At 43.9% G+C, this 27,181-nt stretch overlaps 1 long non-coding RNA gene across 1 annotated transcript in view; it reads right to left on the reverse strand.

Moving 5' to 3' along the window:
* LOC140465073 (uncharacterized) overlaps positions 1–27,181 on the reverse strand; it is a 129,810-nt gene that overhangs the window by 78,691 nt on the left and 23,938 nt on the right. The window lies entirely within an intron of this gene.

Genomic DNA, 27,181 nt, shown 5'->3' on the forward strand with positions numbered 1-27,181 from the left:
GGCTGAGAAGTGGCAGATGGAGTTTAATTCAGATAAATGCGAGGTGTTGCATTTTGGGAAAGCAAATTTTAGCAGGACTTATACATTTAATGGTAAGGTCCTAGAGAGTGTTGCTGAACAAAGAGACCTTGGAGTGCAGGTTCATAGCTCCTTGAAAGTGGAGTTGCAGGTAGATAGGATAGTGAAGGCTGCGTTTGGTATGCTTTCCTTTATTAGTCAGAGTATTGAGTACAGGAGTTGGGAGGTCATGTTGCGGCTGTACAGGGCATTGGTTAGGCCACTGTTGGAATATTGCATGCAATTCTGGTCTCCTTCTTATCGGAAAGATGTTGTGAAACTTGAAAGGGTTCAGAAAAGATTTACAAGGATGTTGCCAGGGGTTGGAGGATCTGAGCTACAGGGAGAGATTGAACAGGCTGGAGCTATTTTCCCTGGAGTATCAGAGGCTGAGGTGTGACCTTATAGAGGTTTACAAAATTATGAGGGGCATGGATAGGATAAATAGACAAAGTCTTTTCCCTGAGGTTGGGGAGTTCAGAACTAGTGGGAATAGGTTTAGGGTGAGAGGAGAAAGATATAAAAGAGACCTAAGGGGCAACTTTTTCACGCAGAGGGTGGTACGTATATAGAATGAACTGCCAGAGGATGTGGTGGAGGCTGGTACAATTGCAACATTTAACAGGCATTTGGATGGGTATATGAATAGGAAGGGTTTGGAGGGATATGGGCCGGGTGCTGGCAGGTGGGACTAGATTGGGTTGGGATATCTGGTCAGCGTGGACGGGTTAGACCGAAGGGTCTGTTTCCATGTTGTACATCTCGATGACTCTAAATACATTCACAGGATGAGGGTGTCACTGGATCAGTCAACATTTATTTCTCATCCCTAATTGCTCAGAGGGCAGTTAAGAGTCAACCATATTGCTTTGAGTCTGGAGTCACATGTAGGCCAGACCAAGGATGTTTTAAGGATGGCAGTTTCCTTCCCTAAAATACATTAGTGAATGAGATAGGTTCGTGTTTTGACAATCGATTCATGGTTATCATTAGAGTCTTCATTCCAGATTTTTATTCAATTCAAATTCCACCATGGTGGATTTGAACCTGGGTCCAAAGAACATTAGTTGAAAAATGTGATGCTGGAAAAACACAGCAGGCCAGGCAGCATCAGAGGAGCAGGAGAATTGACGTTTTGGGCATAAGCCCTTCTTCAGGAATATTACCTTGGTCTTTGAACTAATGATCCAGTGATAATGCCACCAGGCTGTAACCTCCCATTATAAAACAGCCCATACACACACACATACCTACAGACAGACACAGGCTGCGACAAGAGAAAATTGGGTGTTATGGCTGGACAAAAAGACTGGAAAGCCAGTTCAATGGTCCATGTCCGCAGGGTTTGCTGAAGTGGTCCTTTCAGTTTGCAAAACATCCTGCTCCCTGGTCTTCCTTCTCTGGACACTTTCACTTGTTTCACAGGATACACAAAGTGACTGGTCCACACTTGTAAAGTCTCTAATTGATTGGTTAAAAGCCACTGATTATTGCAACAGATAAGCGGAATTAAACCGACTACCTTCAGGCTTGAGGTATTCTTTTACTGAAGAGAAAAGGACAGCTCCTTTACTTCCAGAGACCTGTTGGCTTTTGGCATCCATAAGGTGTTCAGAGACCCAAAAGCCAATCACTAAGTTTTTGGTAGGGCAGAATGCCTTTGCCATCAAAACCTAGTCTTCACTCTACAGGTTAGCCATATACTTGTTGCTGAATGAATCTCGTTTCGTGCAAAGCCCTGTATCCAACTTCCTTCAGTAACCTGTCTCTACTGCTTGAACAAACAACACTGCACCCAACACTTACATTAAGTGTTGGTAACCTGCTTTTAATAAGTGCAGTAATCCTTACCACAATCCTCAGTTTTTAAAACAACCTCTTCCCATTTCAATTCACAAGCAAAGATACAGAAAAATAAATGGCCAAACTAATTGTCTAGAAACATAGGCTCAAATTCTATCACAGAATCTTGTGGAATTAATAAAACCTGGCAGAAAAGGATTGTTTTTGTTCTGGTAACCAGACATTCACTGACAGTATGGTTGATGTCATTATATTCAGCCTCACTTTCCTGCATTTATCCAACTAAGAGTTGGTTAACTCAGTTGGTTGTTGAGCTAGTTTACAATGCAATGTCATACCAACATTATGGGTTCAATCCCACACTGGCCGAAGTTACCACTCTCGTTCTCAATCTCGCCCCCTCCCCTGAGGCGTGGTGACTCTTAGATTAGACCATCAGCATCTATCTCTATCTCTCTCTCTCTGAGGAAAGAGCAGAACGATGGTACCTTTCCTTCTTAATCCCGTTACTGATTAAAAATATGTATATCTCAACCGTGAATATCCTTAATGACCCAACATCTACACTCCTCTGGGTTAAATAGTTCCATAGACTCACTACTGTCCAAGAAAATAAATTCCTCCCCATCCCTGCCCTAACTGAGAAGCCACTGACTCTGAAATTGGGTCTTCTGGTCCAAGGTTCTCTCACAAGGGGAAACAACCTGTCAGAGTCTACCCTGCCAACCTCCCTGAGAATCTATATGTTTCAGTAAGATCTTTACTCATCTAAACTCCAATGAGCACATGCCCAATCTATTCAATCTTTTTTCATAACCAAGTTCTGCCATACCCTGAATCAACCTCATGAACTTGTTTTGACTGCCTCCAATGACAATATATCTTTCCTTAGAAAATGGACCTTCTGCCATTCACAGCATTGTAGATATGGTCTAACTAGTGCGTTGTATAGTTTTAACAAGACAGCCCTGTTTTTATACTCCAATCCCTTTGAAATAAAGGGCAACATTCCCCATTCGTTACCAAACTTGGATGCTAGTTTTTTGAGATATATTCCCAAGGACCCTGAAATCCCTTTGTGTTGTAGTTTTCTACAGTCTTTCTCCATTTAAATAATATTCAGCTTTTCTATTCTTCCTGCCAAAATGCACATTTTTCCACATTGTATATACTCAGTCAACCTGTTGATATCTCTCTGTAGACTTTTTGTCTTACCCTTACCAATAGCCTTCCTGTCTATTTTGATGTCCCACCTTCTTGTGTGACGAGATTACGAATTATGAACTATCAATGATTGCCATAAAAAATTGTTTTGTTTACCTGATGCGGAACCATGGATTGAAGGAAATCTGCCATTCTTATGACTCCAGATTCACGGCAATGTGATTGGCTTTTAACTGCCTTCTGAAATGGCCTGGCCAGCCAATCAGAGATGGGTTGTAAATGTGGGCTTTGCAAGTAATGACTACATTGCATGAAAGTTGCAATGCTTGGAGCTAAATCCTGACAGAAAAGTCATGGGCCATGAAAGAAAATTCTGCTTTTACAAAATTTTCTTCGAATACCTTAAAGGATAAGTTGTAAAAATGTTGAAGATGGGTTTCGCTAACATTCAAAATTGATTCAGGTTTTCTAACAAAATAAAACCTCTGCTCCCTTTCTAAATGGTATGAAAAGGCTGTCCGCTTGGGGTACAGATCAAGATGAGAGAGTGCAGGCTGGATGTTTTGAGAGAGGTTTAACAATGAAACCTTCAACCAGAGCTCACAATATTAATGGTTCAAAGTTTGGTAGAAGATTTGTAGCTCGGGTGCTCGTTGTTGTGGTTCTGTTCGCCGAGCTGGGAATTTGTCTTGCAAACGTTTCGTCCCCTGTCTAGGTGACATCCTCAGTGCTTGGGAGCCTCCTGTGAAGCGCTTCTGTGCTGTTTTCTCCGGTATTTATAGTGGCCTGTCTCTGCCGTTTCCGGTTGTCAGTTCGAGCTGTCCGCTGTAGTGGCCGGTATATTGGGTCCAGGTCGATGTGTTGGTTGATAGAGTCTGTGGATGAGTGCCACGCATGGCACAGGGGACGAAACGTTTGCAAGACAAATTCCCAGCTTGGCGAACAGAACCACAACAATATTAATGGTTACCCAGGCTTTTAATAGCAGGAGGATAGGCTTCACCCCTTTGCTGATGGACCGAGCATTGCTGCTAACATATGTGAGATGAGGAAAATCAGCAAACAGAATCTGAGAGTTGATAAAAACATTGCAAACTTTCTCTCAACGGCCGCACTTTACACAATCAGCACTGTGGATTTTGCTGCGACTTCAAATAATGATTTTTACGAAAAAAATTTGAACACATTTTCCAAATAGTCCCATCAATCAAATCTGTACTGCAAACAATATAAAACAATCAGGCTGTGTTTATTTTGCCTTGGGAAGAATCCAAGGGAAAGAATCAGACAGCTGTTTTATTCACATTGTTTATTGCCCAGTACCTTGACTGATTGTCAGACTCTTTTTGAGGATTGTTATAATCATAAAGTATTCAAATGGCACAACACTCCATAGGATCTGACTACATAGACAGAGAGAGAATGACATAGGGTTTCTCCACATAGAATCTACAAGACCATGTTGCTTACCAGATTGATCTGTCAAATGCCAAGATGGTTAAGGTTGGAATATGAAGGTCAGAAGCAAAAAGCTTGGTCCTACTCTGTAAGTTATTCACAAATCCACACACAGGATCAGATTTATGTATGGTTACATCATCTCTGCTTTCTTATCTCTGAGTCAGAGTTTTGTGGGTTTGAGAGATTTGAGCATAAAATCCAGGTCAACTGCTCCAGTGTAGGAAAAGACATTAAGCTGTAACCTAGGCTGCTCTCTGATGTTGACATGCAGGTTCTAATGGACACAATTCTGAGGCAGAGTAGGGAGATCTTCCTGGTGTCCATGTCAACATTTATCACTGTTGTTAGTGCTGTGGACTTTATTGTGCTATGGTGCAGTGATAACATACCCACCTCTGAGTCAGAAAGTTCAAATCCCACTTCTTTCATCGTAGTCTAAATACGTTACATCTAAATATCTATAACTACCAATTTATTTTCTTCTTTCCCACCATATTTTTCGGGTAGACATTATTGTGCAGTGGAAGATTGGTTTCATCAACAATATTGGGTGGCAAGGTAGCTCAGTGGTTAGCAGTGCTACCTCACAGCACCAGAGTCCCAGGTTCGATTCCAGCATCAGATGACTGTGTGGAGTTTGCACATTCTCCCTGCGTCTGCGTGGGTTTCCTCCCACAGTCCAAAGATGTGCAGGTCAGGTGAATGGGCCATGGTAAATTGCCCATAGTGTTTGGTGCATTATTCAGAGGGAAATGGGTCTGGGTGGGTTACTCTTTGGAGGGTCGGTGTGGACTGCTTTGGCCGAAGGGCCTGTTTCCACACTGTAGGGAATCTAAATTAATCTAGTATTATCTGCAACTGATGCATACTATATGATCGTTTGTAGGAAGATGTGTAATTCTTGTAGTCAATGGAGATTGAGACTTGGGACATGATGCAGGATGAACCAGACATCAAGTAAAACATGTGGATCTATGTGCATTGCCTATAATTCAACTGAGTCTCACAAGAGACCTATAAATTCCACTATGTGGCTTGCTAATGGTGACTAACTAATGGCTTATGGTCTCAACCATTTCAACAAATTGTACATCAGCATCAAGCAACATCACTGGGTTCTGAGAGGCATCTTCACAAGCTGCTTTGTGTTCAACAAGGTTGCCAACGGTTTGTGGTTGGTTTCAAATTTAATCAGCAGACCTAAGAGATGTAGTTAGACAATTTCTTGCAGGCCCAGGTCACTCAATGGTGGCATATCTTTATTCTATGTCCATAAGCATTTGGGAAGCATTGTGGACCAGCTGTTGCATCTCATCATGGTGAATCAGAAGGAAAACTGCCTCAGGACTTTCATTCAATGCTTTTATAATTGGAAGATCAGGAACATCATGTGCAGGGATCTTGAATGAACTAAAATGCCTTTTATTCATCAAATGGGTGCTGTTGATATTCAATCCAACACCAAGCATAATTTTGTTTCAAAGGTTGACTGAGGAATTTGTTAACATGGCCGATGTTGAGAAAATATTTTTCCACCTGGTTCACTGTTACCATCATCCATTCGAGTTCAGCAACATTTCCAAGGGGTGGAAATGTCCTTCTGTCTTCTTCAGGACTGCCTTGTTATTTGTTATCTGAACAATATGGCCAAATATTTTATCACTGGTTTTGAGTATTCACAGTTGTAATTAGTGTCAGCCCAATGGTGTGTCATTTTTGTAAGACTCTCCTTACTCCATCATCGTGTTGTGGTTTAGTCAACCTGTGATGCCAATCCCATCCTGTGACATATCATACCTTTCACGTATACCTTCCTGAATGTCGAACATTGACCACTCAAAATCTCAAGCAAAGGTGTGACACCAAAATTTAAAGCAATAACATCCTGAACATGATCAGCAGTTTGGAATCCTTACCTACACAATACTCTCAGGATTCACAGAGGTTAGGCTGTCGTCGACAGAAGCCATTCTCATTGTCCTGCATTGTTTAAATGTATGAAGTCGATCCAAATTCTGTTGGATTTATTTGGTTTGGGAATTGGCACCATAGTAGAGAACCACATACTCAGTTACATGTCTTTTGAAATAACCCCCATGTTGGAGCATGGCCTCAGTTTCAGTTTGTACCTTGTTCTGATGTGGCTGTGGGGCCTTCCTTGCTTTAAACAAGCAGATGGATTTGGCAACTACCCTCACTACAATGCAGCACACAGTGTTCAGTTTCTCCCAAACCTTGAAAGAGTTTTCGAAATTAAAGACATTTACTAGTTCTGGTTGATACCCGATTCTACTTTAAGGATGAGGTTGAGGGATATGGAGGGTCTCATGGTTACCAGTGAACATGGCTGGTTGTGGAAAACATCCAGAATTTCAACAATTCTTTGTCCTTGTGTCTTAACAGTGCCTACAGCTTGCCTTTGATCTCGAGGCCAGTTCTTCCTGAGCTTTGCAGTTGTACAGTTGAAGGCTACAGGGTAAACTTTCATCGTCAAAGGAACAGTAACTTCAACCATTGTGTTCAATGTAAAATATGAGCTCTGACCACTGACAATGATATTAGCATTCTAATATTGATTATCATCAAATGAAGCATTTTTGAATGAAAATGCCTCCTTCTTCTGATGTAGTTTTAAATTGAAGGCGCTGGTTAAGGGCTCATTTCTTGAAACAATTGAAAACAAAGGCTTGCATCATAATTAGTGTTACACGACTACACTCTACCCTGTGATTCACAACGTGGTCTGATGCAGTCTTTGTAAGCTTTTCTTTTGGCCCAGAAGTTCTTAAGGCCACAATAATTACTGAGGTTCTCTTTTATTTTTAAAGTCTTTGAAGATGCAAAGGAGTCATTTGTAAACTTGAACAAATTCAAAACATCTGCCAGCTGTTATCTGAACTCACACCGAGTCCCAATTCATTCCTGTGTTATTGATATACCTTGGCTAATGTTCTGGCCAGACCTCATTTTAAAAGTTCTTATCCGTGTTTTCCAATCCTTCTGTGGCCAAAGCCCCACTATTTCCCTGCAGCATCCTCTAGCTTAAGAAGCTTCCAGAATCTGCAATCTGCCAATTCTGGACAACTGGGCAGTCCCGACTTCCTTCACCCATTGTTAGTGGCTGTACCTTCAGGTGCCATTGTCCCACTCTCTGGATTTCATCCCACCACAGGAAACTACCTCACTCCCTTTTATGGCTAACTGAAGTCCCTCCATAAAACCTGTCCATGTCTATGGCTTCCTGTCCCAATGCTTCCTTCTTCGGTTTGGTGTCAACCCTTCCAGTACATTTGCCACATAATCGTAAGCACATAATCAACCAATCCTTCTGGATTTTCACACATGGAAAGATCACCCTACTGTTTCCCCTTTCTATCGGGTGATAATTACTTATTGCATCTTCTTGCAACTTCTATTCACATGAAGGCAAAAAAACCAGACAAAATTGCTTCTCTTTTCACACTTCACACTCAAATAAATGCACCGCCAGCCTAGCCCTCGAGTCTTTTTGCAAAATAAAATCAATTTTCTCGTAACTATGAATCTTATTAAAGTTAGCTGCTATAACAAATTCGATGTGTGACAAATGATTCACAGTTGTCTGCAACGTAGGGATCAACCTCTGTTAGCCTGAAGATAAGTGAAGTGACTTTGAATCTGAGTTTGAACTTGCTCTGTTTCTGTCCACGTGTTTGTTCTTTAGGGGGAAATATTAGTTTCAACAAAATTGTGGAGGAATACAAAAGCCATTGAATTTATTGACATCTTTCAGATCCTCCAAAGTGCTTTCCAGCCAGTAAAGTTAATCTCGAAGTGTAGTTGCTTTTGTAAATGGCAACCAATTTGCACAGAGTAAGTGTTTCAAATAGCAATAACAAGCCAAACCAAATTTTGGCTTATCTTTTCCATTTGATCTTTTATACCCCCCTGAAGGGAGCAGACGGCGCCCATGGGTTTAACGTCTCATCGGAAAACTGGCATCTCTTCTGCTGCTATGCCAGCCTGCATTGTTCATTCTTGCCCCAAACTTCTCACTCCAGAGAGCGATCCACTGAAGCAATGACGCTGTGCATGAGGTACAGCAGGAAGTTACAGGGAGGAGGGGGGGTATGAGCAATTAGGTGGGAGGGCTTTAAGGAGGGCTTTGTTTGGCACCTGAAGGAGGCAGAGTGGTAAGAAGGTTGTGGGTGGGTTTTAAAATACATATAGGAAGGAGGAAAGCTGTACTATTTCCTCAGGATGGTGGCTGGGGACCCTTTGAAAGTAATATAGTCTACCTTCCGACCACTACATGCATTTTTAAGGCAAAAGGGTATCCCATTCCACCTGCCTGGTCATATTTTGTTGTGGGCACCATTCACTTAAACAAGCTCAACTGACCTTGAATTTTGTATTAACATTTAATGGGCAGAATGTCCAACCTCTATGATAGGTATGGGCTTGGGCTTGTGGGGTGGGCGGTCCATGGTGTGTTGGCCACCCAACCTATTTTACATGTGCCACCCTCACTGAAAACATGCATGGTAGATCATGTAGTACCAAATTGTGACCTTTGACCTCAATGTGAATTGGTGCTGTTCCTGAATCTTGTTCACTTGTGTGTCGTCTTGGAAAGGGAGGGTGGGGTTAGCAGGGTGTATTTAAAATGAGATCATGGTGTGCAACATTGATTTGGAATAGAAACAGAAAAAGGGTAAAATTTTAGTTTTGCACTTGCAATGTGCACAACTTCAATTTGCTGATTTGCAAGCGGTTTTTAATTTCCCCATAGACAGAGGGGGAAATTGGGTCTGGAGAAGCTGTCAGAGAAAATCGATCTTGTCAGAGACCTTTTAAAGTCTGTTGTTTCATTCTCTTCTTTCATAGCCATTTTAATGAGGTCACCGACAAGCTGCTGCACTAAACCATGATGAAGGAAGCAACAACATCGTTTGGGCACATTTTTTTTCTCAATGTGACCTTAGCTATCGATTTCTGCTCCTCAGCAAAGCTCAGGCACAAAAGGCAGAAGGTGGTAATTAAGTTTGTATCTGCTCTTTCTAAAATAGTGCTGACTTGCAAAAACAAAATGAAGGGAACCTTTACTTTCCTGCCCTCAGTGGAGATGCAGATGTAGACATTGACCTTTGACCTCCCAAGCTTTGCCTAGCTGCAGCCGTATTATTTTCTCTGTCTGCCCAAGTGTAGACTTGAGAGAAGATTCATGAAGTCTTGCTAGCCAAGGCTCTCGGCTTCCTTTTAAGTTTTGCAGTCAATCATTATTGGATTTTGTTTCAGTCCATACAGAAAGTAATAATGTGGGATAAGGGCTTTAGGAAAAATACCTGGAATAGGGCACTCACACTACATTAAATAGCTCATGAGGCTTCTGTCAAATAAAATTCCTCTTCCACCTTGTGACTTGGCCATGACACCACAGTGAATTGCCTCGTTTTTCTGTGAACTTCATTAATCCATGAAATTCGTTAACTGGATGTGGGCATCGTTGCCTGGACAACATTTATTGCCCATCCCTAATGGCCCAGAGGGCAGTTAAGCAGCAACCACATTGCTGTGGGTCTGGAGTCACATGGAGACAGACCAGGGAAGGATGGCAGTTTCCTTCCTGAAAGGGCATTAGTGAACCAGATGGGTTTTTTCTGACAATTGGCAACGATTTTATAGTCAGCATTAGACTCCTAATTTCAGATTTTTACTGAATTCAAATTCCACCATTTGCCCTGGCAGGATTCAAATCTGGGTCCCCAGGACATTACTTCGGTCTTTGGATAAACAGTCCAGCAATAACACGACTAAGCCGTTGCATCCCCGAGAATATTGCCACAGGATCTTTAGCCCCAGACTTAGAAGGCAAACAAGGACTTAGCATATGGTTTTATCTGAAAGTCAGCACTTATGAACAGTGCTGCACTTCCTCAATACTGCACTGGGAGCATCAACTTTGAGCTGGTATTCAACTCTCAGGCTCAGTGGCCAGAATGTAATCACTGAGCCAATGTTAACATCACGGTTGGATTGTTGGGAGGTTCTGTTCCCCATCTCACTGGCGAAAAAGTTGATTGGGAGACAGCCTCTAAAATAGTGGCTGCCTTTACACACTTGGTGGGTGTTAATTGGCTCAGGGTGACGAATTGTTGATTGATTAGATTAGATTAGATTAGGTTACTTACAGTGTGGAAACAGGCCCTTCGGCCCAACAAGTCCACACCACCCCGCCGAAGCGTAACCCACCCATACCCCGACATCTACATCTATCCCTTACCTAACACTACGGGCAATTTAGCATGGCCAATTCACCTGACCTGCACATCTTTGGACTGTGGGAGGAAACCGGAGCACCCGGAGGAAACCCACGCAGACACGGGGAGAACATGCAAACTCCACACAGTCAGTCGCCTGAGGTGGGAATTGAACCCAGGTCTCTGGCGCTGTGAGGCAGCAGTGCTAACCACTGTGCCACTGTGCCGCCCACTGGTTAGCAGCTCCGCAGTTTCAGGAGCGCCAATGTCAAGTGATGGCCACTGCTGGAACTACAGGCAGAACCCAAAGAAGAGGCAGCCGAACTGGAGCTCAAAGCAGGGAATCGACCTCAGGAAGGGTTGGGAATGGGATGGAGGGAGGGAGTGACGCAGGCACTCGGTTTTCAGAGATTGGGTTGGAATGAAATGAGTATGATCTTGGTGGGTGGGGAGGGTTGGGGGGTTGAGGGCATGGTCCTCTGGGGGGCACAGTGAACCCAGTCACCAAAGGGTCTTACCCCCTTCACACTTGCCATCAGCTTACCCACTGTCTTCAACCAAAGTGTTGGTTGTGTGAAGGCCAGCTCCCAAACGTATCTGGGTGTCTGTTGGTCAACTGCAGGAAGTTCCACAGCTGAGCTTACTCTTATCCTCATTCATTATCTGCCTGTAGCTGTTTCCAGGAAGGGATCATTGAAGCTCTGAAGTTAGTTCACCGTTCTATATGACCCTGGCTGAATTAACACAGAGACAGCTCAGTGCTTCTGAACACTGAGGGTGACTGTGCACAGTCTGCAGGGAGTTGGGGAAAGGACATGCTCCTTTGTGTTTTTCTAACTTCTTTACTGGATTGGAATTGGTTATTTACTACTGGGGAAGAAGTTCCAAGTCTTGGTTTGCTGGGGCTCATTGCTGTTAATGTACAAAGCTGACTTGGAATTGGGGGCAGAAACAATGTTTGGCAAGTTGCACACTGTCAATAATGATGAATGCAGCTATCTGAGAAAAATACTTGGCAGTAAACTCTGGAGTAATGTTAAAATTAGTTCATTGTTACTATTGCAGATGATGTAGATGGTTCCATTGGAAAGCATTAAAATTATTAGCATGCAGCAGCAGTAACAGTAAAAGACAGTAAATAGGAACTTGATTTGTACAGGTAGAGAAATAGAGGACAAATCCCAGGAAGTTCTCCCAAGTCCGAACATGATAGCAATGACCCTATGCCACTGATTTTCTGGGACAATCCCTAAGTGGGGCACTGATTCTCCAGGCAATTGGTGTCCCAAGAGGATTGTGGCAAACTCTGGGTAACATCGCTCAGGTGTTTGAGACTATGTCACTTATCCACTTCGTGCTGTCAGTGGCTGGGGAATAGCATTTCCTAGGAATTAATGACAGAAAGATTGATCCTCACTGCCTGCCCATGTACCCACCCTGTCCCTAAATAAAAAACAACTCTGACCAGAGAGCTGGGAATTCGGTGGGTAAGGGAAGCCTTAATCTCTTACTTAAAAGCTCATTTTGTTTGTATTTCATATCTAACATTTAACTCTAATTTCCTGATTAATTCTAAATTTCATCAAGACTTAAGCAGGAATTTACAAGCTCTCAAATTTGACAGCAGTTGAAGTTAGTTCACTGTTCTATATGACCCTGGCTGAACTAACACAGAGACAGCTCAGTGCTTCTGACCACTGAGGGTGACTGTGCACAGTCTGCAGGGAGTTGGGGAAAGGACATGCTCCTTTGTGTTTTTCTAACTCCTTTACTGGATTGGAATTGGTTATTTACTACTGGGGAATAAGTTGGATGTTCAGTGACTACCTGATGAGTGATGAATATTTATGAGCCTGGTCAATTGGTTGAAGTTTCAGTTGGGGAGCATTTCAGGGACAGTGACCATAACTATGTAACTTTTAAGTTACTTATGAGTAGTCCTCAGGTTAAAGTATTAAACTGGGGGAAGACTCATGATGACAATATTAGGCAGGAACTGGGGAATGTAGATTGTGGGTGGCCATTTAATGGTAAACTGACATTGGTTAAATTGGTGTTAGGAAACAATAGCTAAATTAATGAATTTTATTTTAAAAAACCTGGGCATCAGCAAAACAGGAGTTTGTTTTCACAGATTGCTGAACTCTCTGTTTGTAATTTATAGGCATACGGGAAGTGCACGAGGTTATTCCTTTGTGATATAAATTTAAGTTTTCTTGAAATTAATAACATTTTTAAAAAAATCAACAGTTTGAAATAGCCTGAACCTACCGGAGTTAAAGAAAGACCTGAGCAGTGATAGCTGTGGCCAAGCGGTTGTCCTTGATACCGAAAGATGTGGATTCATCTTTAACCCAGAATTTGAACACAGAGATCAGGAGGTGATTCTCTACAGCAAGAGAGAGAATATTGTGTGGGACTATTTAAAGCTGTTGTCTTTTGGATTAGATATTAAATCAAGCCCTTTTCAGCTAGACATAAATATCCTAATGACATCATTTGGAAGCATAATCTCTGTATTCAGCCAATACTTATCTCACAATCAACATCTTCATTTCAGTTTATCCAGTCATTATCATTTTACTGTTTTATAGGAGCCTGTTAGATCCAAAGTGGCTGTCACATTTGATACATCGCAACAAGTCATAGAGATCTACAGCATAAAAAAAAGACCCTTAATTCCATCATGTCCATGCCAGTCAAAAGCTACCACCTAACTGTTCTAATCCCATTTTCCAGCACTGATGCACAATGTTTACTGTACTTTAAAAATACATCTCTTTATTTGTTATAAACTGGATTCCTGTGATTGTGAAGGGTGTTCTGTAAAATGCAAGTATTTCTTTTATTGTATAAACATACCTGGAACTGAAGACTGAATTGGTTTGGTGTAATAGTCTTATGCTATCAGCCCAGGTGAAGTATCCTGTATTGCATTCACTGGTTTATTGTCCATTTTCTATCTGAGAGCTGTACAACAGGTTTTATTTCCAAGAATTTCTCCAAAGTCTGCAATTTAAGATGTCTACTCATTGCTTCTGCTGTAGCTTTTAGCAACTTCTATGTCTATTTATCCCTGAGTCAACATCCTTGCTTAACCAATTGAGTACAGTGAGCTTCGATGAGCTACCAGACTCCATAATCGAATATACAATGATTGAACACCAGTCTGTTAATTCAAGAAAGCATATTGTGAGGGTATGATTTGGAGGGAAAATATTGCATCACTCATAATCTTCCTGCAGAACTTTCAAAATTGATAATTGATGTTCATTTGTATTGATGGGTATGTTGAAACATCAATCTGGTTCACACCTGTGATTGGCTACTGCTGGGAGCTGTTCAAGTTCCTCCTATGATAAGGAAGTTTTCCAGCCAATAGTGGCTGTAGTGAAGGAACAAGGCAATCTAATTTTCTGTGACTAGAACACATAAGGTTTTTCTAACATGTTTCATTCTCTAAAACATCTTCAGATACGTTGATATTGTCTTTTGAATGCTATGACCTGCTAGAAAGTAAATAATGGGATTTATTATCCAACTGTCAATCTGTATTGGTTTGTGCTTTAAAAACCAAGACTCATGGTTTCTGTAACAGATCTCTGGTTTTTTTGTGTGTGAGTTTACCTCATAATGTATGAGATTGTAGAGTTGGCCCATCTGTGTTTAACTTGTGCCACACAAATAACATTCTAGAGTGATTGCAACCCAGCATGAAGTATACCACCTGGGATCTGATGATATCAGGGTATGCTGGAAAACTCAGGGCTCAGTCCTGATACAGGCCTGAAGCTTTTAGCACAATCTTGTACACTCAGTGAGTGGTCAGTGAGCTGAAAGCCTGCAGAAATGTTATGGGTTTAGCCCAATAATCATCTAGTTTTTAATGCCCATCAGACAGCTGTCCCTAATGTGATTGACAGTGTGTGTACTGTGTACCACTCTGACTGAACGCTTAAGAGGATGCCTCTATTAAAAAACATGATAAAAGTCTTGGCACCCATGCATGATTCCCAGAATTTACCCATCAATTAATGGTATGGCCCTTGATAGTTTGTAGAACAGAGGGACCTAGGGATTCAGGTACATAATTCTTTGAAATTTGCATCCAAGGTAGACAGCGTGGTTAAAAAGGAGTTTTGCACACTTGCCTTCATTGCTCAAACCTTTGAGCACAGAGGTAGGAAGGTCATGTTGAAGTGGTACGGGATATTGGTGAGGCCTTTTTTGGAGTACTTCTGGTCGCCCTGTTATAGGAAGGATAGTAATAAATTGGAGAGGGTTCAGAAATAATTTACCAGAATGCTGCTAGGAAAGGAAGGTTTGAGATACAGAGGGTGGTTCATGCGTGGAATGAACTACCACAGAAAGTGGTGGATGCAGGTATGGTTACAATATTTAAAAGACATTTGGGTATGTTCATGGACAGGAAAGGTGTGGAGGGATATGGGCCAAGCACAGGCAGGTGGGACTGGTTTAGCATAGTCAGCGTGGACTAGTTACACTGAGGATCTGTTTCCATGCTGTATGATTATATGACTGTATCTCACCTATCATCCAGGCATTAAGACTCTGGTCTGTCATAATGAATACCCATCCAACCATACTGGCAAATACCTGATGCACAAAACATTGCCAGTACTTTTCTAAGTGCTCCTGAAATCACTCATTCCTGAAAATTCAAAACAAGGAAACAATGAAAAGCTGAGGAAGGTGGGACATAGTAATGATCTTCTGCCATTTCTACCACCTCCAGCTGGATACCATGACAAAACACACTAAACCTTCCCATCCCTTGTCAGCATTCCACAGGGGACATCTTGGGAACTCCTTCATTGTTCCTAATGGATTAGGTTAGATTCATTCCAGCATGGAAACAGGCCCTTCAACCCAACAAGTCCACACCGACCCTCCGAAGAGTAACTCATCCAGACCCATTTCCCTCTGACTAATGCACCTAACACTATGGACAATTTAGCATGGCCAATTCACCTGACCTGCACATCTTTGGATTGTGGGAGGAAACCAGAGCACCCAGAGGAAACCCTCGCAGACAGGGGGAGAATGTTTAAACTCCACACAGACAGTCGCCCAAGGCTGGAATCAAACCTGGGTCCCTGATGCTGTGAGGCAACAATGCTCACCAGTGAACCACTGTGCCACCCCAAATACTTCCTCACTTCCCCATGGCACCTTCCCATATGATCACAGGAGATGTAACACTTGCCCATTTACCTCCTTGCTCCTCACTGTCCAAGATCTTAACCATACCATCCAGATGAAGCAGAATTTTACTTGTACTTCCTTCACTTAAGTGTATTGCATTCACTGCTCACAACATGGTCTATTCGACATTAGCAAGACCAAGCACAGGCAGAGTGACCGTTTTGTGGAACATCTCTGCTCTGTTTGTAAGAATGGCCCTGACCTTTCAATTGCTTGCTATTTCAATACACCATTTTGCTCTGATGTTAAGATTTCTATCCTCAGCCTGCTGCAGTATTCTAGTGAAGCACAATGCAAGCTCGAGGGACACAACCTAATTTTCTGCTTCGGTACTTAACAACCTTTAGGACTCGACAACTTTAGAGCTTGAACATTGTCCTCCATTTTGATTACACCCACTTCTTTTGCAGACACATCCCTTTCTACGTCTTGTTTGCATGGGTTTGTTCTCCATGAAATTTACCTATTTTCTAATACTCACCCTTCCTATTAACATCGATTTTATATCTATATTGCTCCCTTACTACAATTAGCATTCCCTTTGTCTCTTGCTCAGGGTCTTTTGCCAATTGTTCTACTCACTTCTCCTTATTCTTTGCCAGCAGTATAAGAACCATTATTTTCCAGCCCCATTCGGTTCTGAACAAACCATTGACTCTGTTTCTCTTTCCATAGATGTGCCTTGACTGCTGAGTTCCTCCTACATTTTGTGTTTTTATTTCAGATCTCCAGTATCCATGGTATTTTGGTTTCACTATAGTAATGGTACATATATAGGGTGACCAACATCAGGAGTCTGGGGGAGAGGCATTGGAAGATAGGTTGATAATTGCCAGAATATGTTCAGTCATAGTTAAGAGCCTGAAGATAGCTGATTATTACAGACAGTAGTTTTGAAACATAGACATTTTTGTTTCAATGATAATTCTGTTCCATTTCCTCAAAATAAAACTGAACCAGAACATTTTGTTCTTTAAAAGATCCCAGAATCCTCCATTCTGTTCTAAAATTACTGTTTATTGCACAATGTTAAGACAAATCTCTGTTTATTTTCATTTACACACCGGGTACGAGCCACTGACACTTTCAGCCTGAAACTGGATATTAAAGTAAACACTGACCCTCAAATGTAGAAGAATTTGTTTTTACTCAGAGTTGCAAGTTTAAACCTTAAGGTAGTTTTAATGAGATGTTTGGTTGAAGGAACTATAGCATAACTAAACTTGTCTGTCACCTTTCTTAGTGCTGGTTGGTGATTTACTGATGAGCACCATCTGACTACCTCTACAAGGGCAGTTTGCAGTCACTGGAAACTATGGTTAACTTTCTGTCCTTATCCAGAGGGATCATAGGGCCATAAATTATATCACAACTTACAAATTAAGTCCAGTATCTACTATAAATTACTACCAGCACCATTTAATTGCAGTTATTTAGCACAGATTTTCACTGTCGCCTTCAAAGTGATTTTTTTAAATGGAGTTAATATTGCCCCTCACTAACAGTTCAAGAAGTGAGAGTGATTTCCATGCAGTTTGGTAAAAGACAAGATCTTGCAAATTTTCCCACTCAAGAATTTAAGTGCCCTGGATCTTAATCAGTAAATGTGTCTGCTGTTTTACAGAGCGTTCTGAATGATTTGTGGCGCCTGGTAGTTTTCAAGTTAGAAAGAACATTTCCACATCTGGCACAGTGATTACTCGTCTGCCTCCTACCATTCTTGAACGTGAACCACAAAGAGCACAAGTTCCAGTGAGATTAAGCCTTGCTTCCCCGTGTTCCGAGGGACTTGGCTTGTGCTGAAAAGCATTCTGCATTCCCCATCCCCAACAAGCTCAACCCTGGCTCCTAGTCATTTATAAATGGGCACAGCCTGTGTGGCAACATTATTTCTCAGGCCCACAGCAAGTTGACATTATGGGAATTTGTCCAATGATTCGACCAATATCAATCAGCATTAACAACAACAGATTAACTGGCCTTTTTTGCTCAGTTGTTGCTTGTGGGGACTCACTGTGTCCAAATTCCTTTACAACATGTGAATACTGTTTGACAGTAATCCATTAGCTATAAAGCACTGTGGGACATCTTGAAGAAAGCTGTAAAAGAAGTTTTTTTTTGATTTCGATATGCTTGGAGCACCAATAGTTACATGAAGTAGTTGACCGCCAGTCTCTTTTGTAATTAGACACCGTTGGCCTCACTATAAAAAGGACAGGTGATAGCCTAGTGATTTTATTGCTAGACTGTTAATCCAGAAATGAAGTTGAAAAACGTGGTGCTGGAAAAACACAGCAGGCCAGGCAGCATCCAAGGAGCAGGAGAATCGACGTTTCGGGCATAAACCCTTCTTCAGGAACACTGGTAATGTTCCAGGGACCCAGGCTCGAATCCCACCATGGAAAATGATGGAATTTGGATTCAATTAAAAACCTGGAATTAAGAGTCAATATAATTTCATTGTTGATTGTCAGGAAAAAAACCTATATGGTTCACTAATTCCTTTAAGGAAGGAAACTGGCATCCTTACCTGGTCTGGTCTACATGTGACTCCAGACCCACAGCACTGTGGTTGACTCTTAACTGCCCTCTAGGTCATTAGGGTTGAGCAATAAATGTTGGCCCAGCTCACAATGCCCTCATCCTGTGAATAGAGAAAGTGTTGGTGTCAAAGGCCCCAGTTGGGCCTGGTTGGTGGTGCCACCCATGGCTCAGTTGGTAACAGTGAGGGAGAAAGTTGTGGGTTCACATTTGAATTCCACACACCAATCTAGGCTGAGCGTTCGGGACAGAGGCGTGCTACAGTACTGTCTGTGTTATCTTTCAGTTAAGACAGTAAACGAAAGCACTTTCTGCTCTCTCAGCTTAAAAAGAAATCCCCTGACACGACTTTGAAGATGAACAGGAGAGTGTATGCTGGCAGGTGGAGTGATGGTTCTACACACAATCCCCTCTAATCTTGTGTTCCGGTTTGAAATATTTCTACAACTCCAAGTGCTTTACTTAGTGTGGGAGAGTTATGCATCCCATCCCGAGTGGTTTAGCAGTAATATGAATCCAATCCATCTGTCCTTGAGTTCTTGCTCATTTAATGGAATTTCTCTCTGCTGACATATCACTGAAGACTATTCAAATGTTACTTTGGCCTTTGCTGATTTGCCTAGCTTAAGTATGGAGATCCTAGCTCCAAATGATACATCGATCAATATGAAAGCTTTGTTATTGATCGGCTGTGAAAGATTTTTATGCCGTTGTGAGTTAAAGTGCAAAGTTGCCATTAACTGCTTCACTTCACTTACAGCAGTAGCTGGACATTAAATGTGACAAAAGCTAAAAATGTGCGAACTATTTAAAAGCTCATCTTCACATGATAATAAATGCAAATAACTTGCATCTATATCACACTTTTCAGACCCCTCAGGACATTCCAAAACACGATAAGCCAACTAAGTATTTGTAAAGTGTAGTCACTGTTGTAAGGTAGGGAACGTGTCAGCTCATGTTTCATGTTTTACAAACTCAGATGCTGGCTTTTTGAATGTTTGGAGCTCCAGTCTGCCTCATATCCAATAAGGGATGCAGAGGGAACGAACATAATGGCAATTGGACACTATCATATCAAACTCATTCTGGATAGATGAAATTTGCTTTAACCTGTTGTGCCAAAGCAGGTTGGATTTCATTGAAAAATGACCTGCATTTTAGCAACTTCTTGATGACTAGTTAACAGCTCTTTTCTCTCCTTACAGATGTTGCCAGACCTGCTGAGATTTTCCAGCATTTTCTCTTTTGGGTTCTTGATGACTAGTGTTGTGATGCTCCTTGGATGCTGCCTGAACTGCTGTGCTCTTCCAGCACCACTAATCCAGAATTCCTTATAAGTTGTCAGTGTACTTTTTAATAAGTCATGTCATGATGACCCTGGTCATCTGTCTATTCAAACGTTATGAGGTCTGCATTTTGTATCCTTGCACCAGAGCCCCACCAGAGCACTCAGCTTCATTTTCTGACTGGCATGAAAGAAGAAGTTTGTATCTTTTGTTCAGCTCGACACATTACTGTTTGTTAAGAAGTCCTCATTGTAAATCCCCTGCATTAAGGAAATGTCAGTGTTTCTTAAGTGTAAAAACACAACAACTGGACACAAAAACTGAGCTGTATTGTCAAATACAACAGCCCCACGCAGAAAGGACTTAATGAATGCACAGCAATGAATGAAGCCAGCGAGACCAGAGAAGAATGTGTTCTCAGTGTATTTGCAAATGATGCAAGTGAAGCTGTTTGGAAACAATAAGGATAGCACAATGCAGATTTGCAGAGGGCAAAATGGTAACTTGAGTTTTTTTTTAAATTAACTAACTGCAAAATATGCTCACCAAAATTCTTCAGTTATTTGATGTTTACTGACTTCTTCATAAGTTAAAGAGCAAATGCACAAATTATTTGGCCTAACGCTATCTCTGGTCTGTACTGCGTGTATTCCACATGATCCTACACAGTATTGGGAAAGGCGACTATTGCTTCCTCCATTGTTTTATCTGGGTTCCCCTTAAATGGGATGATACCAATTGTCTCAGTCCATCTATCTGGTATTGAATCCTATATTCTAACAATTCTCTGGGAAAGAGATTCTCCTGGGTTTCCATCTGGATTTAATGGGGGCGATCTTGTATGATCCAGTTTGATTGCTTTACAGCTGCTGGTCTTCCTGCTCCATTGCCTGAAGTGTTTTGAAATGGGTTCCATTCACTAGCTTTTGGAATGAGACTGAGACCAATGATGCCCAACGTAAGCTGCTGCCTCCACCATCAGCCCATTTCACTCAGACTGAGGATGGAGGTGATACAGTTCATCCTGGGCTAAATAAGCGAGAGTTGAGAAGAGACGGTCTGTTTTGATTCTGATTGATTCAGAGTGATCCCCAATGAGCATTCCTTTGTCAGGGGGCTGTTGTTTAGCATTGACAATTCGCGGAGGTGACATCAGACAACATCTCACATCTATTTTGCCTTTTCTCACTGTCTTCAATATTTTTCAAACTAAGAAACCAATGTGTTCAAGAAAATGAAAATCCTGGAAGGAGAAAAATGACTTTTTAGTCTTTCTCAAACAAAAGAAGGAGATGCTTGCCTCTGATAGGTCAAAAGATAGGTTCATAATGCAGTCAGACAGGTTGTGTGTCAATCTGTAAATTTTTCTAATATATGGCTAATGGTTAAACAGGAGAGATTTCTGGGAAGCCATGTGAATAAAATTGGAGCCTATCCATAACTATCACTATCATTTACCTCCAGCTGCAACATAAATGTACAATTGTATGTTGCTATAGTTACACAGGCTCGCTGTGCGGCCCTCTTGGCTCCATTAATTGGATGGCCTCTGTTGGTCAGATTGGTGCCAACATTGCTATGTTTGATCTCCGTTCTAACTAGGGGGAGTTTGGGATCTCGGCAAAAGTGAGGACTGCAGATTCTAGAAACCAGAGTCTAGATCAGAGTGGTGCTAGAAAAGCACAGCAGGTCAGGCAGCATCCGAGGAGCAGGAAAATCGACGTTTCAGGCAGAAGTCCTTCATCAGGAATTTGGGATCTGTCTCTTTGTGATGCAGGCCCTGGCCTCATGTGCAAAATATTATGGAGGTCTGGGCAATGTGGGCTATAGCATTGGTCAAGAAGTCTGGCAGAATGCTAATTGACACAGATTAATGCTTGTTAAGAACTTTGTTGACAGCCTGACTAACCTCATTAGTACTCAACATTTGACCTTCACAAGTTTGCCCATCACTGTAATTCTGCAGTAATCAAACTGTGATTAGGAGCAAGCAACCAGCTCATGGACTGGACCAGGCAATATCTTTGGGCAGTTTGCTTGCTGTCACAGCACACAGTCTGTCCTGGTATCCCTGCTTTGTTTTTGGCTTTGTGTACCCCAACTACTCAGCCAGGCTTATATCACTGATGTCGTCCTGTGCACTTCAGGAAGAAAGCTCATCATGGTTTTCATCAGGCTTCTGCCAAGTCCAAGGAGACAGGGAATCACGGCACAGCAAGGCAATGGTAACCTCCAATTCCAGTCCAGAGGCTACGAAATGGTCAGTACTGAGTGAGTGAGTGGGTAGGCAGTGCAGAGGGAAAGTGGGGAGGTTTACTGAGTGAGTGAGTAAGTGGACAGTGCAGAGGGAAGGTGGGGAGGTGTATTGAGTGAGGGAGGGAGTAGGCAGTGCAGAGGGAAGGGGGGAGGTTTACTGAGAGAGTGAGTGAGTGAATGGGCAGTGCAGACGGAAGGTGGGGAGTGGCATTGAGTGAGTGAGTGAGTGAGAAGGCAGTGCAGAGGGAAGTTGGGGAGGTGTATTGAGTGAGTGAGAGAGTAGGTAGTGCAGATTGAAGGTGGGGAGGTATATTGAATGAGTGAGTGAGTAGGTAGTGCAGAGGGAAAGAGGTTGGTGTACTGAGTGAGTGAGTAGGTAGTGCAGAGGTAAGGTGGTCAGGTGTATTGAGTGAGTGAGTGAGCAGCTAGTGCAGAGGGAAGGTGGGGAGGTGTATTGAGTGAGTGAGTAGGTAGTGCAGAGGGAAGGTGGGGAGCTGTAATGGGTGAGGGAGTAGGTAGTGCAGAGGGAGGTTGGGGTGGTGTATTTAGTGAGTGAGAAGGTAGTGCAGAGGGAAGGTGGGGAGGTGTATTGAGTAAGTGAGTAGGCAGTGCAGAGGGAAGTTGGGGAAGTTCATTGAGTGAGTGAGTAAGTAGGCAGTGCAGAGGGACGTCGGGGAGGTGTATTGAGTGAGGGAGTGGGTAGACAGTGCAGAGTGAAGGTGGGGAAGTATATTGAGTGAGTGAGTGAGTGAATAGGCAGTGCAGAGGGAAGTTGGGGAAGTTCATTGAGTGAGTGAGTGATTAGGCAGTGCAGAGGGACGTCGGGGAGGTGTATTGAGTGAGTGAGAGAGTAGGCAGTGCGGAGGTAAGGTGGGGAGGTGTATGGAGTGAGGGTGTGATTAGGCAGTGCAGAGGGACGGAGGGGAGGTGTATTGAGTGAGTGAGTAGGCAGTGCAGAGGGAAGGTGGGGAGGTGTATGGAGTGAGGGTGTGAGTAGGCAGTGCAGAGGGAAGGTGGGGAGGTATATTGAGTGAGTGAGTGGGTAGGCAGGGCAGAGGGAAGTTGGGGAGGTGGATTGAGTGAGTGAGTAGGCCGTGCAGAGGGAAGGTGGGGAGATTTATTGAGTGTGTGAGTAGGTAGTGCAGATGGAGGTTGGGGAGGTGTATGGAGTGAGTGAGTGAGTAGGCAGTGCAGAGGGAAGGTGGGGAGGTGTATTGAGTGGGTGAGTGAATAGCTACAGCAGAGGGAAGTTGGGAGGTGTATTGAATGAGTGAGTGAGAGAGTAGGCAGCGCAAAGGGAAGGTAGGGATGTGTACTGAGTGAGTGAGTAGGTAGTGCAGAAGGAAGGTGGGGAGGTTTACTGAGTGAGTGAGTGAGTAGGTAGTGAAGAGGGAAGGTGGGGAGGTGTATGGAGTGAGTGAGTGAGTAGGCAGTGCGGAGTGAAGGTGGGGAGGTATATTAAGTGAGTTAGTGAATAGGCAGTGCAGAGGGACGTTGGGGAGGTGTATTCAATAAGTGAGTGATTAGGCAGTGCAGAGTGAAGGTGGGGAGGTGTATGGAGTGAGGATGTGATTAGGCAGTGCAGAGGGACGTTGGGGAGTTGTACTGAGTGAGTGAGTAGGCAGTGCAGAGGGAAGGTGGGGAGGTGTATTGAATGAGTGAGTGAAAAGCAATGCAAAGGGAAGTTGGGGAAGTTCATTGAGTGAGTGAGTGATTAGGCAGTGCAGAGGGACATTGGGGAGGTGTATTGAGTGAGTGAAAGTGTAGGCAGTGCAGAGGTAAGGTGGGTAGTGTATGGAGTGAGGGAGTGAGTAGGCAGTGCAGAGGGAAGTTGGCGAGGTGTATTGAGTAAGGGAGGGAGTAGGCAGTGCAGAGGGAAGGTGGGGAGGTGTATTGAGTGAGTGAGTGAGTAGGTAGTGCAGAGGGAAGGTGGGGAGGTATATTGAGTGAGTGAGTAGTTATTGCAGAGGGCAGGTAGGGAGGTGTAATTAGTGAGTGAATAGGTACTGCAGAGGGAAGGAGGGGTGATATATTAAGTGAGTGAGTCGGTAGTGCAGAGGGAAGGTGGGGAGGTGTATTGAGTGAGGGAGTGAGCAGGCAGTGCAGAGGGAGGTTGGGGAGCTGTACTGAAGAGTGAGTGAGTAGGCAGTGCAGAGTAAAGGTGGGGAGGTGTATTGAGTGAGTGAGTAGGCAGTGCAGAGGGAAGGTGGGGAGGTGTATGGAGTGAGGGAGTAGACTGTGCAGAGGGAAGGTGGGGAGGTGTATTGAGTCAGTGAGTGAGTTGGCAGTGTAGAGGGAAGGTGGGGAGGTGTATTGAGTCAGTGAGTGAGTTGGCAGTGTAGAGGGAAGGTGGGGAGCTGTAATGGGTGAGGGAGTAGGTAGTGCAGAGGGAGGTTGGGGAGGTTCAGTGAGTGAGTGAGTGAGTAGGCAGTGCAGAGGGACGTTGGGGAGGTGTATTGAGTGAGTGAGAGAGTAGGAATTGCAGAGGGAAAGTGGGGAGGTGTATTGAGTGCGTGAGAGAATAGGCAGTGCAGAGGTAAGGTGGGGAGTGTATGGAGTGAGGGAATGAGTAGGCAGTGCAAAGGGAAGGTGGGGAGGTGGACTGAGTGAGTGAGTTAGTGGACAGTGCAGTGGGAAGGTGGGGAAGTGTAATGAGTGAGGGATTAGGTAGTGCAGAGGGAAGGTGGGGAGGTGTATTGAGTGAGGGAGTGAGTAGACAGTGCGGAGTGAAGGTGGGGAGGAATATTGAGTGAGTGAGTAGGTAGTGTAGAGGGAAGGTGGGGAGGTGTATGGAGTGAGGGAGTGAGAAGGCAGTGCAGAGGGAAGGTGGAGAGGTGTAAATAGTAAGTGAGTAGGTAGTGCAGAGGGAAGGTTGGGAGGTGTATTGAGTGAGTGAGTAGGCAGTGCAGAGGGAAGGTGGGGAGGTGTATTGAGTGAGGGAGTGACTGGGCAGTGCAGAGGGAAGGTGGATAGTTTTATTGATTGAGTGAGTGAGTAGGCAGAGCAGAGGGAAGGTGGGGAGGTGTATTGAGTGAGTGAGTGAGTAGCTAGTGCAGCGGGAAGGTTTGGAGGTGGACTGAGTGAGTGAGAGAGCAGGTAGTGCTGAGGGAAGGTGGGGAGGTGTATTGAGTGAGTGAGTAGACAGTGCAGAGGGAAGGTGGGGAAGTGTAATGAGTGAGGGAGTAGGTAGTGCAGAGGGAAGGTGGGGAGGTGTAATGAGTGAGTGAGTTGGCAGTACAGAAGGAAGGTGGGGAGGTGTATTGAGTGAGTGAGTAGGTAGTGCAGAGGGACGGTGGGGAGGTGTATTGAGTGAGTGAGTAGACAGTGCAGAGGGAAGGTGGGGAAGTGTAATGAGTGAGGGAGAAGGTAGTGCAGAGGGAAGGTGGGGAGGTGTAATGAGTGAGTGAGTTGGCAGTACAGAAGGAAGGTGGGGAGGTGTATTGAGTGAGTGAGTAGGTAGTGCAGAGGGAAGGTGGGGAGGTGTATTGAGTGGGTAAAAACAATGACTGCAGATGCTGAAAATCAAATACTGGATTAGTGGTGCTGGAAGAGCACAGCAGTTCAGGCAGCATCTGCTCGTTGGATGCTGCCTGAACTGCTGTGCTCTTCCAGCACCACTAATCCAGTAGGTGTATTGAGTGAGTAAGTGAGTCGTGCAGAGGGAAGGATGGGAGGTGTATTGAGTGAGTGAGTAGGCAGTGCGGAGGTAAGGTTGGGAGGTGTATGGAGTGAGGGAGTGAGTAGGCAGTGCAGAGGGAAGGTGGGGAGGTGTATTGAGTGAGTGAGTGAGTGAGTGGGTAGACAGTGCAGAGTGAAGGTGGGGAGGTATATTGAGTGAGTGAGTGAGTCGGAAGTGCAGAGGGAAGTTGGGGAAGTGCATTGAGTGAGTGAGTAGTCAGTGCAGAGGGATGTTGGGGAGGTATATGGAGTGAGGGAGTGAGTAGGCAGTGCAGAGGGAAGGTGGGGTGGTGTACTGAGTGAGTGAGTAGGCAGTGTAGAGGGACTGTGGGGAGGTGAATTGAGTGAGGTCGTGAGTAGGCAGTGCGGAGGGAAGGTGGGGAGGTGTATTCAGTGAGTGAGTGAATAGGCAGTGAAGAGGGACGTTGGGGAGGTTCATTGAGTGAGTAGGCAGTGCAAAGGGAAGGTGCGGAGGTGTATTGAGTGAGTGAGTAGGAAGTGCAGAGGGAAGGTGGGGAGGTTTATAGAGTGAGTGAGTAGGAAGTGCAGAGGTAAGGTGGGGAGGTTTATAGAGTGAGTGAGCATTGCAGTGGGAAGGAGGGTATGTGTATTGAGTGAGTGAGTGAGTAGACAGTGCAGAGGGAAGGTGGGTGCTGTACTGAGTGAGTGAGTAGGTAGTGCAGAGGGAACGTGGGCAAGTGTAATGAGTGAGTAGGCAGTGCAGAGGGAAGGTGGGGAGGTGTATTGAGTGAGTGATTAGGGAGTGCAGAGGGAAGGTGGGAAGGTGTAGTGAGTGAGTAGGTAGTGCAGAGGTAAGGTTGGGAGGTGTATGGAGTTAGGGAGTGAGTAGACAGTGCAGAGGAAAGGCAGGGAGGTGTATTGTGTGTGTGAGTCGGTAGTGCAGAGTGAAGGTGGGGAGGTGTACTGCGTGAGTGAGTAGGAATTGCAGAGGGAAGGTGGGGAGGTGTAATTAGTGAGTGAATACGTACTGCAGAGGGAAGGTGGGGAGGTGTAATGAGTGAGTGAGTGAGTAGTGCAGAGGGAAGGTGTGAGACGTACTGAGTGAGTGAGTTGGTAATGCAGAGTGAAGGTGGGGAGGTGTATTGAGTGAGTTAGTGAGTGAGTAGGCAGTGTAGAGGTAAGGTGGGGAGGTGTATTGATTGAGTGAGTAGGTACTGCGGAGTGAAGGTGGGTATGTGTATTGAGTGAATGAGTGGGTAGGCAGTTCAGCGGGAAAGTGGGGAGGTGTATTGAGTTAGTGAGTGAGTAGGTAGTGCAGAGGGAAGGTGGGGAGGTTTATTGAGTGAGTGACTGAGTGAGTGAGTAGTGCAGAGGGAAGGATGGGAGGTGTATTGAGTGAGTGAGTAGGTAGTGCAGTGGGCAGGGTTAGTGGGCAGGGTTAGTGGACAGTGCAGTGGGCATTGCAGTGGGCAGGGTTAGTGGGCAGTGCAGTGGGCAGGGTTAGTG

The sequence above is a fragment of the Chiloscyllium punctatum genome, chromosome 41, assembly GCF_047496795.1.
Source record: "Chiloscyllium punctatum isolate Juve2018m chromosome 41, sChiPun1.3, whole genome shotgun sequence".
Taxonomy (NCBI): domain Eukaryota; kingdom Metazoa; phylum Chordata; class Chondrichthyes; order Orectolobiformes; family Hemiscylliidae; genus Chiloscyllium; species Chiloscyllium punctatum.